The sequence below is a fragment of the Rhipicephalus microplus genome, chromosome 8, assembly GCF_043290135.1.
Source record: "Rhipicephalus microplus isolate Deutch F79 chromosome 8, USDA_Rmic, whole genome shotgun sequence".
In the NCBI taxonomy this organism is placed as follows: domain Eukaryota; kingdom Metazoa; phylum Arthropoda; class Arachnida; order Ixodida; family Ixodidae; genus Rhipicephalus; species Rhipicephalus microplus.
Window position 1 is genome coordinate 65,295,447 of NC_134707.1, and position 16,393 is coordinate 65,311,839.

A 16,393-nucleotide genomic window follows, 5' to 3' on the forward strand; every position below is an offset into this window, starting at 1 on the left:
TTTCCATGTTGGGCACGTTCGGGAGTATTAGGGGTGGGCACTATCGCAGTTTGCGCAGTGGGCACCATCCTCGACCTTACAATCGTCCGTGGCGTGTCCTGTAGTGGCACACTTTGCACAGGTGAGTTGGCCGCGGCAACCCTGAGAGCCCTGAACAAAACGCTAGCATTTAAAGCAACGCCGTGGATTGGGGATGTAGGGTTGCACAATAAACTTCAAGTATCCTGTTTCGAGATGTTCAGGAAGGATACTGGTGCAAAATGTCACGAATATATGTTTTGTTGGCACTTCCATCTTATCACGCCTGATTTTTATTCTTTGCTTTTTGTGTCAGCTGCTGGTCCTTCCAACCCTCAAGGAGCTCACCTTCAGTCAGGCCAAGCAAGTCTTGATCGGGCACAGCGCTTCGTGAAATGTTGAGGGAACAGTGTGGTAAAATTCAGATAGGTATGTTTCCCAACTAGTTTAGTTTCGAGAGGTTCACACGCTGGGCCTGTATTTTTACTCGAGTAAGAGATCCCCACTGGCGATTCTTGTAGTATGGTAACCTGCACAAAGTGCAGTGGTGAGGCATTTGGAGGCAACAAAAGGCGAGATTGTTCTGGTGTTCTTTTCAGCAGTTTCGCAGTGAAAAACATAGTAGCAGGGGAAAGTTTCTTTTGGTTTTTTGAAATATTTGAAAATGTTTTCGGTGTGCCCTCTCGCCGAGAGAGGACGACGGTGCAGTGAAGGAAGAGACGTAGAACCTATAAAATAGGTCTAAATTCAGCAGCCATGCCAGCCGCCCACCATGGAGCCCAACACGGGGACGTGACAGGCCCTAAAATTGTATGAGGCATGTCAACGCCAGCTGTACAGAGCCGCTATAACCAAATAAATTGTGCTCAAGACAGAGCATATACACAAGGTTAATCCTTGCCACCAGGAAATATCAGAAGTAAACAGAAGAGAGAAGATGACGGGATAAATAAAAAGTGAGAGACAAAGACGAAGATGTAGGGAGGGAGAGATAGGAAAAGGCGACTGCCGATTTCCCCTGGGTGGGTCAGTCCAGGGGTGCCGTCTACGTGAAGCCGGGGCCAAAGGGGTCTGTTGCCTCTGCCGCGGTTGTTGTCACATTTTCAGCAGGAAATCCGAGCTCTATAAAGTTATAAATGAATGCACAGCGACATATATAGTACAAAAGAATAACGCAGGCTAGTCTGTGTTGTCAGTCACCACTGTTCGCCCTTTTTCAGAATGAATACAACTTCTGCAGATGACCAGGTGCTAAAGTCTGTCACACGGAAAATGTGTCATTCACAAGGAATGACAATAACTGTCATTTTACTTGCATGCTGTCACACGAAAACAAATCAAGCAAGCAAAGCATAACTTCAAGGGCTCTTTTTTTGGTAGAAACAATAATAATGAGAACTGAATTCAATGTGAATGAACTTGTCAATATTAATGAAACTGTTCTCATTAACATTGGCAAAGAGAAATGTCATTTTAAAATATCGACCATGAGCTTAGCTCTCCTGAGCACCGACAAAAGAAATGAAAATCTATGAAAACTAATTGCATGTAGCCTAAAAATAATTTTTTAATGATAGTATATGTGCTCCTACAATATAGATACAGCTATACACAACTTGCCACAGGTTCACGACAGAAACGAGGTAGGGGCAGAGGGAGTGGTCAGAAAAATAATTAAGTATGAGAGCACAACTGATATGTACGGACACATAATGGTGCTTATCATTGATGCACGGATGGTCGTGTATAGAGCTGGGTCGTTTTGAGATCTTCAAAAGCATTGTTTCAGACCACCATGCAGATTACGCTTCAATTGTAGTGCTACATAAGACACAACTTATGGGCCAGCTTTAATGAATAAGAAGATTATAGGTTAAACAGATGCTTTAAAATATATCATATCATGGCTGCATGGACGCATACAAGCTATGTAAAGCGCAATAAAGTGAGGACGCATGAGCTTCTCTTGATGCTTCAGTTCTACATAGATGCTTCAACTGTGCTGCAAAGAAATTTAACCAATGTCTGTGTGTGCAACATTGTCCATTTTAAACTATCTATATGTATATATAAAATTCCTACTGCGGGTTAAGCTACGTAGCACTCCATAACTCTTCCTTTTATTAAGGGCAATTTTTCAAACAATCAACATTATTCATTTTCTGTCTCATGACTTCGTGCCCGCAATTCTTGGTTTCGCTCGATCACAATTGTGCAGCCCTTATTTTGGAGGAATCAAAAAACATCAACCAAAATATATTTTGGAACTGCTCCTCGGTGATATTGCCTTCCCTCAACTGCCACAGCTTGAGATGAGTCATATAGCAAGTCTCGCGCGTACCTAGGGCCTACCCTTGAAGAAACTGGTCCGGCTGTGAAATGCTCACTTTTTTCTCAAATAAACTTTTTGGTTTGAGTTTTCTCAGTTCTCGAGTCCCTTCACAATAAAGCAGACCCAATGTTCCCCTTAGTCCTTAATTTTGTTATATTATGAAATAAATAAAAAAATTAATAATGAAAATAAAAATACTAATAACTGTTGTGCAAAAAACACAGTCCCACATACCTACTTGAACGCAATATTGCTTTTATTTTGTTTTATAACCTAAGGCATTAGAAAAAATAGCAGTACAATAAAAACGTTGAAAAAAAAAAACAAAAAAAAATTTAATTTTGGCGGGACTCGAACCTGCGCCACTTAGTGAACCGAGTGCGTTAACTAGCTAAGCTATTCGCGCAGAACAGTGAACTATTGTTTAAGTTATGCATATAAATTTGCTTTTCACACGCTATGTGTTGGCATATTTATGTACGATATGCGATCGTATCTATTGTTGTGTGCATATGTTTTGTGATTGTATATACGTCACATGCTTTTCGCATGTCTTTCAACTATAGATTGCTGCCCCGCCGCGGATGAAAACAAGTATTTTTACACCCACACACAAGCTTGAGCAGTTGAAGGTTGTTTCCCGGGGCTCTCTTGCGATTGAGTCGGCCACCACAGGGAATTAGAGTGATACGCCATTAATCCCTGCATCTAGCTGTATTCCACTTAGTAGCTCTATCGCTTGATGACAAATCGAGCGCGGGGCGCGACGCTATTGCGCACGACCATGCCTCGCGTAGTGGCGACATCAGCTGATTGCGCCGGCCCGCTTGCTTCGATTTGCTTCAGAGCAAAGAAATGTCATACCTTGAAAGATTGCGTACTGCACTATGTCAAAATGTTACTGCTTTGTAGCCATCCTATTATTCATTGAGAATTGATAACTCTGATATCACTACTGTAGAGCTTTGCGTCGGCGACACGCACCGAACGTGAAACCGCACTACGTCTGTCGTAGAAGCAGTAGGAGGCTGTCGTCTGCTAGAACAAAAACAAAACAAAAACCTGCGAAAATATTCATAAGTTGTACCTTGTTTTTTGAATAACCGTTTATCACTTTTAAAGTTATTTTGCCAGATAACATACATTTTTTTTTTCAGTTTATAGCAGCGACAGATGTTTTTTTTTTCCTCACACAGATATCCAAGCCAAATCCATTCACAGCTAAAGCCACATGTTGTTTGTCTTTGTCTCCGTGGGTAGCTCTCTCCTGTGTTCGCGCTGCTACACACGAGAGCACGAAATGTTAAATTTACGCAAGGAAGCGCCGTTCCTCGTTTGTGTGATGTGCTAAGATGGCGCCCTATTCCCGCGGTTGTTCGAGTGTGGATAAAGTGCGAGTCGTCCAAGGAATCGGCGGGTTGGGCGGGCGCTCGAAGGACTCCGAGGTGACGGCTGACGCCTGTGGTTGCTTCCCTCAGGACAGTGTGAAAGAAACTAAAGGTAAGGGGGACACTTTTTTATGTAGACCAAATATGCCACTCAGTGCAAGTGTGTGTTGCTGCACTCGAACGAGGCGTCGTGAAACGGCAACCTTACGCGCCTTTGCGAGTGCGGTTGCCGATTCGCTTTGACAATGCTAACGCCAGCAGAGCCATGGCGCATCGGCGCGGCCTTACTGGAGCTAATTCGAGACAACTGCGGCAACATGCATGTGTATGGTGATCGATTTTTTCACATGTGCAATGTAGTGAGGAAGACGCACACGGCGCTTGCTACGTTGTTGATTAAACGAAGCCTGCAGTGCCATTTGATGGAAAGCAGCATTTTGTTTACGTTCGCGGGCGATACAATTCGTAACTTGGCTCGATTCACCTAGCCAACCGCCTAAGTGGGTTGATTAGCATACGTTCACGGTAGAGCGTTATTATGCCCCTAAACAGTGGCATGTGCTTGTTAAAAGATATAATGTGTGTGCCTAGAGTAGAGAGAGAGGTGTTCGTGCAATCTGCATATGTACCTGCAAGACGCTTTTGCTTGTAACTAATAATGTACCGGCCAGCACCTACATTGTACGCCTGACTTTGAAGAAAACTTGCATGCACAATGTGAGATTTTGTAATCTGCCAGAGTTGCTTTTTATAAAATAATACACTGCCAGCATGTTCAAAATATGTTTCGCTGCTGTGTGGCAGGGGTGCGGTTATCACGCTGTTGTGAAGTTGCTGATGCAAGCACTTATAGTTTTGATGCGTTAATATTTCTCATCTAACTCATCAGGTGTTTGGCTGTTTCAGCACAAACAAGCCAAAGAGAGAAGGAAGACGGGTAATGACAGGACGAGTGCCGACTTTTGTTTGCAGGAGAATACCCATGTTGGTGTATTTATTGTGACAGCCTTTCTGTGTTGCTTTTTTGCCCAATTTATGCAACAACACAGTTGTCAGCAATATGAGAGAGAACACTGAAATTAGCTTTTAAAGATCATGGTGACTAAATGCCTAGTAATTCACAGCACAAAGTAACAACAAAAGACATCAGTATGATTAATGTGGACGAGTACAGTCCACATTAATCTAAAAAATATATTGCATCTAAAAATATATTGTTGCATCTAAAAAATATATTGTGCAAAATGTTGCCTAAGTAAGAAACCTCTCTATGTTTGCAAATAGTGTGACGTCACTTCGAGCGCCGTGCCAGCCATTCCCTCCCTCTGTGCAAGGGCTGGTTGGCAAGGAAGTTGTTTGTGACGTTCCTGATAGACCACTGAGATGTATGCGATTCTAAACCTGTAGCCTAATATATACGTAATCTTTTGCGCAGTTACATCGCTGCATCTGACACCTACAACTTATTTGCATATTTACATTGCTCCCTTAGAACCTAAGACACAAACTTGTTGTTTGCATCGTCACTTCATGAATATCGAGCGGTAAAGGTACTGAGTATATGTGAAACAAGAATCTCTGCTTATTACATGAAGACATATGAGGCCTTCGATAAAACGAGTTATACCTTTATTGGGCTTGCGTACTCGTCGGGGCGATTCATACATGCAGCTTCAGCAAATGGTATCTTCCAGCCCGGTGACCATGCAATTTTTTTCTGCACATAGCGCAAACACCGAGATGTACCCACTCGCAGATGGTCGCGTCAAGTGCATATTTACCTTGACTAAAATGTCGAATCAAGTTTTTTCATCGACCGGTCCCTGCCATGAGTGCTAACGTCTTCGCAAACAAGACACATTGTTATTGACACTGCACACACCACGCACAATATTCTCAGTTGAACCAATATTCTCAATACCTTTCAATGCACACTACATGCCGCAATCAACAGTGCACATTTTTGAAGACTATGCCACTGTTCCTCGCACAGGTCACCACGTGTGTTCACTTCTTCAAGATAAACAGACAGCGTGGCAAATATTTTACCACACAGCTAGATGTTTGCTGACACATACTACAGCTAATGTCGACATTGTAACGTGAAGTGTAAGCTTTGAAAAATTAAAACTTGCCCCAAACACCGCACGACTGTACCGGGCTGAGCCACCAGCGGGAGTGTTTTTCCAGCCACACCTTTTACATGTGCCAGTGACATCATGCTGTGACGTACCTCGGTAGGGGCCTATCGCTGCATACTTTATGTGAATGAGGGTTCTGTTAGTGAAAGCAGGCATTGTTGATTTTGTAACTTGTTCATTCCCAACTGGACCTTCATTTGCACGAGTTGTCTGACTGATATTCAGGCGAACTTTTGTGCAATAAACTATACAGTTGGCAGTCTGTGCTTGCTCCATACTGTTGTTACTGGTGTTTCTTGTTGTTACTTTGCACTGCTCATTACTGCTCACCTACAGAAACTAGCCTATCTTGCTGCTGTTTTGGACAAGATGCAGCTGGCAAGTGCGATAGTGTTCATAACTAAATTCTCAAGCAAAAATTATCGTTTCATATTCAGTTAGTTGCATTCATATCAGTACATTATAAGAAATCATTGATTAAACATTAATCCGTGTTCCTTCACATAATGCTCACAACTTTTATATCAAATTGAATGGTGTTTATAAAAAACATGGGTTTTAGCTAAACTTCATGCTCTTTTCTTGAACAGCTGACAAAACGCTATTGGATGCTTACTTGCCATGAATTGGACTGTGTTTGAAATACATTGCAATTCTTCACCGGACTGCCAGTACACTTCACATTGGGGGAACATTTATTAACCATGGATTGATTAATTAAGAACGGAAAGAAAGAAGCGGCAGGCCGGGATACTTGATATTGGCATCCGTTTTGCTACCCAGCGCATTATCATGCAAAATTCCTATAGAGTGGTTATGCGTCTTGCATGTGTGTCTGTAAACCAAGAACTTTGGGTAGAACTATATTTTTCTTACAAATGGTTGCAGGACTGTGGAGGCTGTAGGGCTGCTTAGGAATGGTTGAATCCCTGGACATGTGTTCAACCTTGCTGCATCAGCTCCTTGGTGTTTTCACGGCATCTTTACAGATGTGTTGGGTGAGTAAAGCAAGCAGGTTTCAACACAAGAAAAAGTATAATATGGCAGCACCTCTTGTGCGTGCCTTACATCCCAAGTATATCAAATATTTATCTTGCACCTTGTGGCCTGTAATTTTTAAAGAGACACTTCTTTTTGCTTTATATTTGAGTCTTGATGATTTGACAGCAATGTATTTGTGTTTGACAGCAAGTGTTCTTGAACAAATAACTGATCTCAATAATGACAAAACACCCTTCATACTTGGTCCTTAGCATAAGCTAGCACATACCTGTAGCAGATTCAATTATTCATTTTTTGCTGGGATGATAATGGGCAAGTAGCAAAGGCAAGTTCAGATTGGAGTGGTCGGTGACGTCTGTTTAGGCTCTGCCATATTGCTTTGCAACCAGAGTTACTTGTGGCCACATATACAATGAAGCCACATGACGTGCATTCTAAATGAGATTACCATATCACATTTCGCTGCATCTCAATGTGTGCCAAACAAATGCAGATATCATTAGCTTGCCACTATAAAGGGATACTAAACCAACACAAGGTTGAAATTTAGTCGTGGTGTTGCAGCTGTGTATGACTCTACAATGGATGCATAGCCGTGATAATTTGTCTATATGTTGTCGCAATAGTAATGTTACACACATTGTACGATACAAAAGAGGTCCTCGCTTATTTCGCTTTTTTCCGCAATGCTTCTTTCTTGTCTCTTCTTGCCATGTGCTCCTCCTCACTGTACAAGGAGCAAGAGTAGTGGGCACACAAACACGTATTTAAAAAAAATGTTGTAAGGTGAGCACTGAGAAGCTGAACACTTCCGAAAGGCTCAAAGAGGTAAAGGTATTGTTTCTAGCTACTTTTTGGGCACCCACAGCTAGTTGTGCTGCTGCAGTTAAAAAATGAGTTAAATGTTAAAAATTAATTGGAGGTGGTTTGGCACCCATAATTGCAGTTACATACAGAACTAGGTTTCAATGCGTAAGCAAAATCTGTTCACTCTAAATCAATCCTAATGATATCTGAAATTGAGGAAATATTCACAGAAAAGCTCAGGAAAAGGCTAAGTGGTTGCCCCTTGAACGTGAAGGAGATACCCTTCTTCTAAAAGGTCAATAGACAGTCTAGTAGTCTCGATATTACATGCACTATAAAATATTCTGGTGTGGTGCTTTTCATGCATGTTATAATGAGAGGGGTTTTTAATAGAACTGTTGTAACTTTGACCTGCGTTGCTGAAATTGTTCACATAGTTATAATACATGAATCACTTTATGCCTTTTGATTTTATGCAAATGGTTTGCTTACCCAGTCGGTTTAACTTGATTTGGATAAAAACATGAATGCTCTAAACTTTTTTTTATTATACAGCAGGTTTATTTTTAAAATACGCGACCATTGATGTGAACACAGTTGGTGGCGTGCTTGATTAATCCTTCACTATCACCACTCTAACTACACCTGCTACAGTGCATAGTGTGACAAAAGTAATGGTACTTAACATTACTGGCAGCATACACTTTTATGTCTCAAAATGTGTTAAAAAGCCTGGTAAAAATGTGTGTACGTTTTTTTTTTTCGCTCCAACTAAATATTCTGGTCTACTCAAAATAGCTTCCGCTCTTTTAAGGTCCTCAAACTATTAGGTGTTCAAAAGAAGTATCAATGCCATATGCTTTCTTTGTCAGCCTACTCACCACTCTAATAATGAGAACTACCCGACAACATTACCCAGTAAAATATAGGGATGTTATAAAAAGTAATGTCAATTCAATTGTCAAGAAACGTTGCCAAGTTACGTTTTTGTTCACTTTTCTTTTCATAATTTTGTTAAAGTTACTTTTGATAACATCCCCTAGAGTTTGTTTGGCATCATTTTCTACTAGTTCTCATTATAATGTGTTCAGCAAAGACAACAAACCCTTAAATTTATAATTCTTTTCTTCACTCATGAATCTGAAACAGTGAATCTCAGTAATCTTAGTGGTGTGTGACTTGTTTTTTTTTTTTTGATCAGTTGTGCATGTGTTCAAGTACATGCATTTAGGTGGGAGGGTGAACCATTGCCACCTCCTGTGACTAGCAGATTTTCTGAGAACTGACAGATGCATAATGCTGCCAAAGAAGTATAGGGATATTGGAAGTAATCGTAACGTAATTGCAATCGTAATGTAATTGCCAGTAGGCAAAAAAAAGGTGTCCCACACTCGCCATAATGGTAACAAGCAGCGCTGACTGACTCTTCCATGTATAAATGCACATATATACCGTACAAAATGGAAGAGGGATAGCCGCCATGGTAGCTCAGTTGATAGAGCATCGGACATGTTATTCGAAGTTCGCAGGCTCGGTCCCTGTACAGGGCAGGTTATCTTTTTTTCCTTCTACTTTTCTTTCTTCACAATTACAACACTTCTATTCTTCTTGAAGACTTTCTGGTGTAAAAAAGGTACCTTATAATCTGAAGAGGCAAACAGAATGTGCCAGTGCACGAGTTAGCTCTTGTAGTGGTTACAAGTAAGATATGTTTTGAAGAATAAATCATTCTGCCACTTGTCTAAAGAATGGCTACAGGACATGGCACTGGATGCACTTTGTTATTTTTGAATCAAGCTACCTTGTATTCTATTTTTATAAATTACATGGGATTCACATGGCAGTATCACACACTTTAATGCCACAAAGATTATGCAGCGAACGATGTTATAAATGCGAAATTGCATAAGGATAAGGTGAAAACTGCACCCTCAACGAGAATGTACAGGGAGCACAGGGTGCAGGCGTCATTCCTTCTGCCCGTGCTTTTCAAGTGCGAGCTGTTTTCACCTCGTTCTGACCAACTAACTAAATTGAGATGTGTTGTAATAGTGCAAGAAGATGCTCCACGGGAAACTAGGTTTGTCTCAAACTCTGTGTGTGTCTTTCAATCTATATGGTGCCCGGTTCAAGAGTTCATGCAGACCAGATCGTGTAAAACAGGACCGTGTAAAATGGACCGTGTAAATAAAATAAAATGGACCATGTAAATAAACAGGATCGTGTAAAATGTTGTTTTCGTGTGCAACTGTAGTTGTGGTTGTGCTGAATGACCTTTCTTTATATACACTACATAACAAACTTGCTCCTTTAGAGTCGAGTGCATCTTCGGATCGATTGTAAATGTTTGCATATGCGAGGCCTTAAGTTTTATAAGAAATTGCTCAGTGTGCCACGAGGAAATGTGTGTTCAGCGAAAATTTGCATATCATTATATACAACTCTTAAAGCCTCGTCTACAACTTTGTGCAGGTTGACCTTGAGCAGAAAACGAGGAGCAGCAGCAGCCCCCAGAAAAGAGCAAGCACCCTCCAAACTCCCGAAGCTCTCTTCGACAGGAACAGCAAGGTCACTGTGTGGCATTGAAAGCCATTGCAAGGAGTGCCTTATCAGTACACTGTGCTGCTCCTTCACCGCAGAAGACGAAGTTGACCACTCCAGAGGAACTTCACGCTGTGTATTGCGAGTGCTTCAGTGGTTTTGTTTTTGTCCAGCCAGCAGTTAAGAAATCATGTGTCAGATTCAGCCGGGATGGCTAGAGGGAGTCGGGCAGGCATGTTTGGACATTTGTCTAGCCAAGTAGTGCCAATTTTCGCACTGGTCCTGTTGGAGTTACTGCCACAATCACAGAAGCTACGTCACCTCTCTAAATGTACAGATGTGTTGGGGAAGATTAGCTGCATTAGGTTTTTCTATAACTGATAGCTGCCAACATTCTTCATTATATAGGAGTTTTGTCCCTCACTTATGGGTGTAAAGTCCTCCACAGAAAAAATGCAACACGTCTACTTCCAGAAGGCTCCAAGGCCCTACTTGTAGGTTTTTTCGGCTTGTATCATAAGCACCTAGTTTGGGTGTACATGAACATTTTATAAACATGTACAGCGAAAAATTTGGGTGGCCGGTCGTTTTGTCGTTATCATGTTCCTCGTAGTATTCTTAAGCATGTTGTGCATTACGTTGTCAATCTGGTTCGTGTGCATAGAAGACATTACGAAGTTTTAGGCTACAGTATAAAAAGCCTGGAAGCAAGCTATCAATAATTTTTTAACAGAGTTGCTTAATCTCATACATGATACATCACTAAACTTTCGTGGGTATTCATCAATGTAAGCTCGTCTTAGTGTTATCCAAAATGAAGATGTGAGTCGACAGATGGAAACATATAGTAATCAGGGTGAACAGTGGAAGTGCCTCAGACAGGCTGGCCGATGTTGCGATAGGAGGACCTAATTTTTAGAAGTCACCTTGTCATCCTTGGCGTGTTAGTTTAAATAAGGTCAGTAATGACATCATCTTTTGGTGTAGGCGTGTGTGCCTGTTGGAAATGTTTGTCTGAAAAAAAAAAACCTATAACGCAGAAGAGTGCAGCCCTTGCTTCTTTTCAAGTTAGGTTGCGCTGATACAAAGTGTTCTCCTGTCGGAGGTTGGGGGTAAGGGAAGCAAAAAAAGATAAATGATAGAAAAGAAGAAAAAAGAAGAAAGAAAATGGGGATGCAAAGTAAAAGTAGTGCTACACTGCTCCTACTTTGCATCCCCCTTTTCTTTTTTTTCCCTTGTTTTCTTTTTTCACCTTTTTTGTTACATTTGCATTGTCCCATCTAGTGCATGAATCAATGACACATGGCTTTGCTATAGCAAAGATGCCTATGTGGTGTTGGATTGAACAGTGCATTGTACTTCATTCAGTTAATTACAGACTGATCAGTCTTGCAGTAAGTGCTTCCTGTCTATCACCACACATGTTCAAATGAAAAGTTTGTGCTTGGCTCTTAGTATGCTGGTATATAGCTTGTGTCTTGGACTACTCAAAATGAATGTTGTTTTGCTGCTGTTTATGGTAATGAATTTATCCAACATGAAAATATCTTGCCTTGCGAACTTTGTCGAACGTGCCTTTCTTTTTCTTTCCTATGCAGGCATTGTATGTGAGGGAGGCAGTAACAGAGAGGTGATAGCTTGAGCTTCGGAAGAATAAATGCTGGCAGTGAAGCAATTACACATCAAACATCCCAGCCATTTCGCCAACCGTACTAAATGTGTTTAAAAAAAAAATATTGTGCTCGGTTACTGTATTGAAAACAGCAAAATGCTAAAATATATCGCAGAGAACAAAATATTAGGCCACGTTGGTGCCTTCTGGACTTCCCAGGATGTCGTCTGGGTGTTGTTTGTAAAAAGTAAAAAGTGTTTCAAAAATACTGCCTCTTCTACACCAAATTCAGTCTAGGTATTAAGTAAAGGTGATTGTGTGTAGTGCATGAAGCTCAGTAATATTAGTGCAATTTTTTTGCCACATCAAAAGCAGGGAAGCAGTTCTGTTTATATGGCAAGTTATATGATTACACTTTGTCTTAAAGTAGACATGAATTTTTGAAGTTTTCTTATGATGGCTGTTTTCTGCATTTGATATACGACAGCTTCCATTCCGAAGTTCTCCATGGCCCTCAATAGGAGACTTCAAAAATCATTTCCCTCATTTAAACAAAAATTGTAATGATAACACTTGCCATATAACAAGAACTGTTTATTTGCTTTCAACTTACACATAAAAGTAATTTTCAATTAGACAAACACACAGCTCAAGTTGCATCTCAATGTGGACAAAAACAATTATATAGTGATATTTGTAATCTGGACCTAACATTATTTCTTTTCGTGAAATATAACTTCTGTGCAGTGAGTATTTGTAGCTCAAATATTCATACAAAGTGCAGTATTGCCATACAAGAAATGCAAACGATAAACAGTTTGGCTGAATTCTTCAAAGCCTATGTAGCGGAAAAATTGCACTAATGTTACTCGGCTTCAAATACTTTAAGAAGCACCTTTACTTAATATGTAGATCAAATTTGATATGGCAAGAAAAAGCGGTACTTCAAAATTTTTCTCACAAATGACACCCGCACGACATTCTGCGAAATTCTGATGGTACCCACGTGACCACTACTTTTTTCTCTTCAAAACATTTCTGCAAATAGCTATTTTCAGAAGAGTAAATTACCATCATTTTTTAAACTATACATCTGTGATGGTCGCCAGGCAGTATGGTTTGTATGTTTGGTGTAGAATAGCCCAGTGCGAAAAACAACAAATGTCTGAGCATCCTTTGACGCTCGGGCAATTTCGAAAGCATTTGTTTGTTAGCAGCAATTCAGTTAAGCCCTTGTCTTTACGCTTAGGCCCAGAAACAAAACACAAGTAACCAAAGTAGTCCTAAGAGTCATGTAGTCTCACTGTTCCACGGCTTGTGGAGCCTAATTTAGTGCAAGCTTCACCATTTTTTAAAAATTCAGATTCAACCAACAGGTTTTGGAGGCACAGTGCATTTTCAGCTAACTTGTTTCACACCAGTTACTTAGATAAAAAGCGGAAAGTAGAGGTAAAACTACCATTTTAAAGGCATTGTAGGTAATAACAAAAAGGACTGCTTTCTTTTTTTGTGTGGTGCTTTGCCTGAACGCTGTGCTTTTTGTGGTATAGTTCATTGTCTAGTGAACAGAGGCCTTAAAAACTAACATTAGCCATGTTGAGGTCGATTTCTTGGTGATAGTCATAGTAGCCATATTAAAAATATATGACTTCAAACTTGATTGTTCTTTTGAAGATGTTTTCTTGCATAATGATATTTCAGAGTCTTAGTCAATTTTGTTATAAGAAAACGTGATGTCATAATAGGGTCACTTTTTGTAGGGTCGTTCAGTTCTACCTTACCTTTTATATTCCTAATAGAGCAGTTATTTTCAATATTGGTATTTAAAATGGAATGAGCATGCTGTATGTAGTAAGGTGTAAGCACTTACAGATAGCACATGCACCCAACTTTTCTGTTGGCAGTTTATTTCTGTTATTCTTGATTTACATGTGGGGTTTCACGTCCGTAAACCACGATATGATTATGAGAGACGCCGTAGTGGAGGGCACTGGAAACTTCGACCACTTGGGGTTCTTTAACGTACACCCAAATCAGCACATGTGCCTACAGCATTTCTGCCTCCATCGGAAATGGAGCCGGGATTTGATACCGCGACCTGCGGGTCAGCAGCCGAATTTCTGGTACTCTTGCTCCCCTATATGTGTGCAGTTCGGTTATAGTTATCTGGCTTGCACAGATTTTTAATGGCACCTGCCTTGTCCTGCTTGCTTTCATGGTGATTTTAACCTTCATAAGTTACATAGGTTTAACTCTCAAAATTGTTCAAGATGCCAATTTTGTGCACAAACTGTATAGTATAAAGGCAGCAGATATACATGCACACACTATTAAATGTACATTGAGAGCTTTCACTTGCAGTTTCTAAAGTTTTACTGTGCAGGAAGCATTTAAATCATAATTTCATAAGGACATATTAATCGATTATCTCTACCATTGAAAAGCATGACAACCTAGTTATTTTCACTGTGATAAGCATGCTGTTTTCTTTGATGTGGCAGAACTAATTTATACACTCATTCCTTCTATTATTCACATATGCATAACATGAAGGATTGTGTGCCTTACATTTTCAGTTTCATTCTGTGTGTTATATTTCTTGTGCATGTGAACTAATGTGCTAACATGTGTCTCTGACATTATTTGTGCCAATTATTTTCATTTCCAGGTGCCTATGAAGGACACATAAGTTCTATGGCAGTGACCTTCCAAATTTACAGTGGTGCCGGAGCCTCAAGCAGCATTTCGCCGATCTCCACAAGGCGTTCATGATACAAACACAGCGCCACACTTTCACAGTGCTATGATTATTATTTATGTTTAAACATTTCGTTCTAAAATTGCTGTTACATTGTGTTTTGTGCCACCATCCTGTGGCTTAGGTGGAGCTCGTGAAATTACGGTGTAGTCACCTCATTTGTGTACCATCAACACTGCAATGTCACCATTCACAGCTGGAGCATACAGACAAATAAAAAAATATATTGATTGTAGCAGGGCTGGTGTGTATAATAATGCTTCTCTATTGATAATAATAACTTTATAAGTTCTTTAGTTCTTGCATAGAACACTGCATTAATGTGTTGCAATGTAACCACCATTTATGATCGCTAGCATGTTAATTTAGTAGTTTTGTAATGTATTTTATTTGAAAGGTAATTTTGCTTCCGCATCACGACAATTAGAAAAATGCCGATGATTCAATCCCTCATTAAGTAGCTTCTTAACACATTTGTTTCTTTCAAGCCTTTGTTTACTCATCAAGGCTGTTTCAGATAGCAAACATATTTCACCTTCATGCAACATATTAAGAATGAAATATTCATATATATTTCTACACAGTACTTGCTTTTGCAAACAACGTGAATGGCCAATTGCGTTTACTCGAGATCTAGGATGTCCATTTGATCTTTGCAAGATGCAGCAGATCGCTGCATAGTTTCTGCATTATGCTAATTTCCGTAAGCTGCTTATCGGGTAATTTAGCATGATATGGCACTTTCCGTAAGCTGCGGATGTCCGCAACTTTCTGCACGATAAGGCGCTTTCCGTAAGCTGCGGATGTCCGCATCTTTTCGCATGATATGGCGCTTTCCGTAAGCTGCGGATGTTCGCATCTTTCCGCATGATGCGGCTTTCCGTAGTCCAATAATTGCGTATGTACGGATCCGTATATGCGGAACGTTTCAGTAGGGCGGGGGGCCTTAATGGTCCAATCACCCGGCGTCGGCTCAACCCCAGGATCCCCTTTTCCCCGGACATGGCAAAGCCACGCACGGATAGGCGTGGGAAAAAGTCGACCCCCCCCCCCCTTCCCCCCGTTAGCTCGGGTCCGTGGTGTTGCTACACACCAAACGCCTACTTACGCAGACGCCCCTGCGGGGGTTTCAAAACTCGAACGTAAATTGCCGTATGGAGCAGTGCTCTCTAAACTACAGGCCTATATACGCACTGCCTGACTCAGAGTAGCCTCCAGAAAAAGCACATTTAGGGAGTTTCATTTCAATTGTATCCCACGCCCTAATGCCAGCACACTTTATTTTATTTTATGGTCACGTGTAAGCATTCAGGGGTACGATGGTGTAAAAACAAGCGTCCTGGGAAGGCAGGGCAAACCTGTGGCTTTGGTCAAATGAAAATGAGAATGTTTTCAGGCTACGCCCTATGCCTATTAACAAAATAGCCATACATTATGAATGCCAAACCTGTAATTATGGCAGCATATCGAAACAAAAGACGTGGCTTCAGTTCTCGCAAGAATTTCTGCTACTACAGGAAACTGCAGATCAATTAGGTCTCGGTACCGTAAGGATGCTGTCATGCATTAAAGTCGAGTGAATCGACCACCAGCTGCGCTTTATTTGTGATGATCGAAACACTTTCATTACTGTTATAATTACAATATTTAAAATATAACAGTGCTGATCGCCTCATAGCGGTACCTTTTTTGCTAATGCCACGTCCTAAATGTAGTGCGAGAGAAAGCGTATAATAAATATTTGGGTAAATTTTTGGGGATCTGTTTCGTGAGTTTTCAGTTGGCGCAGACGGA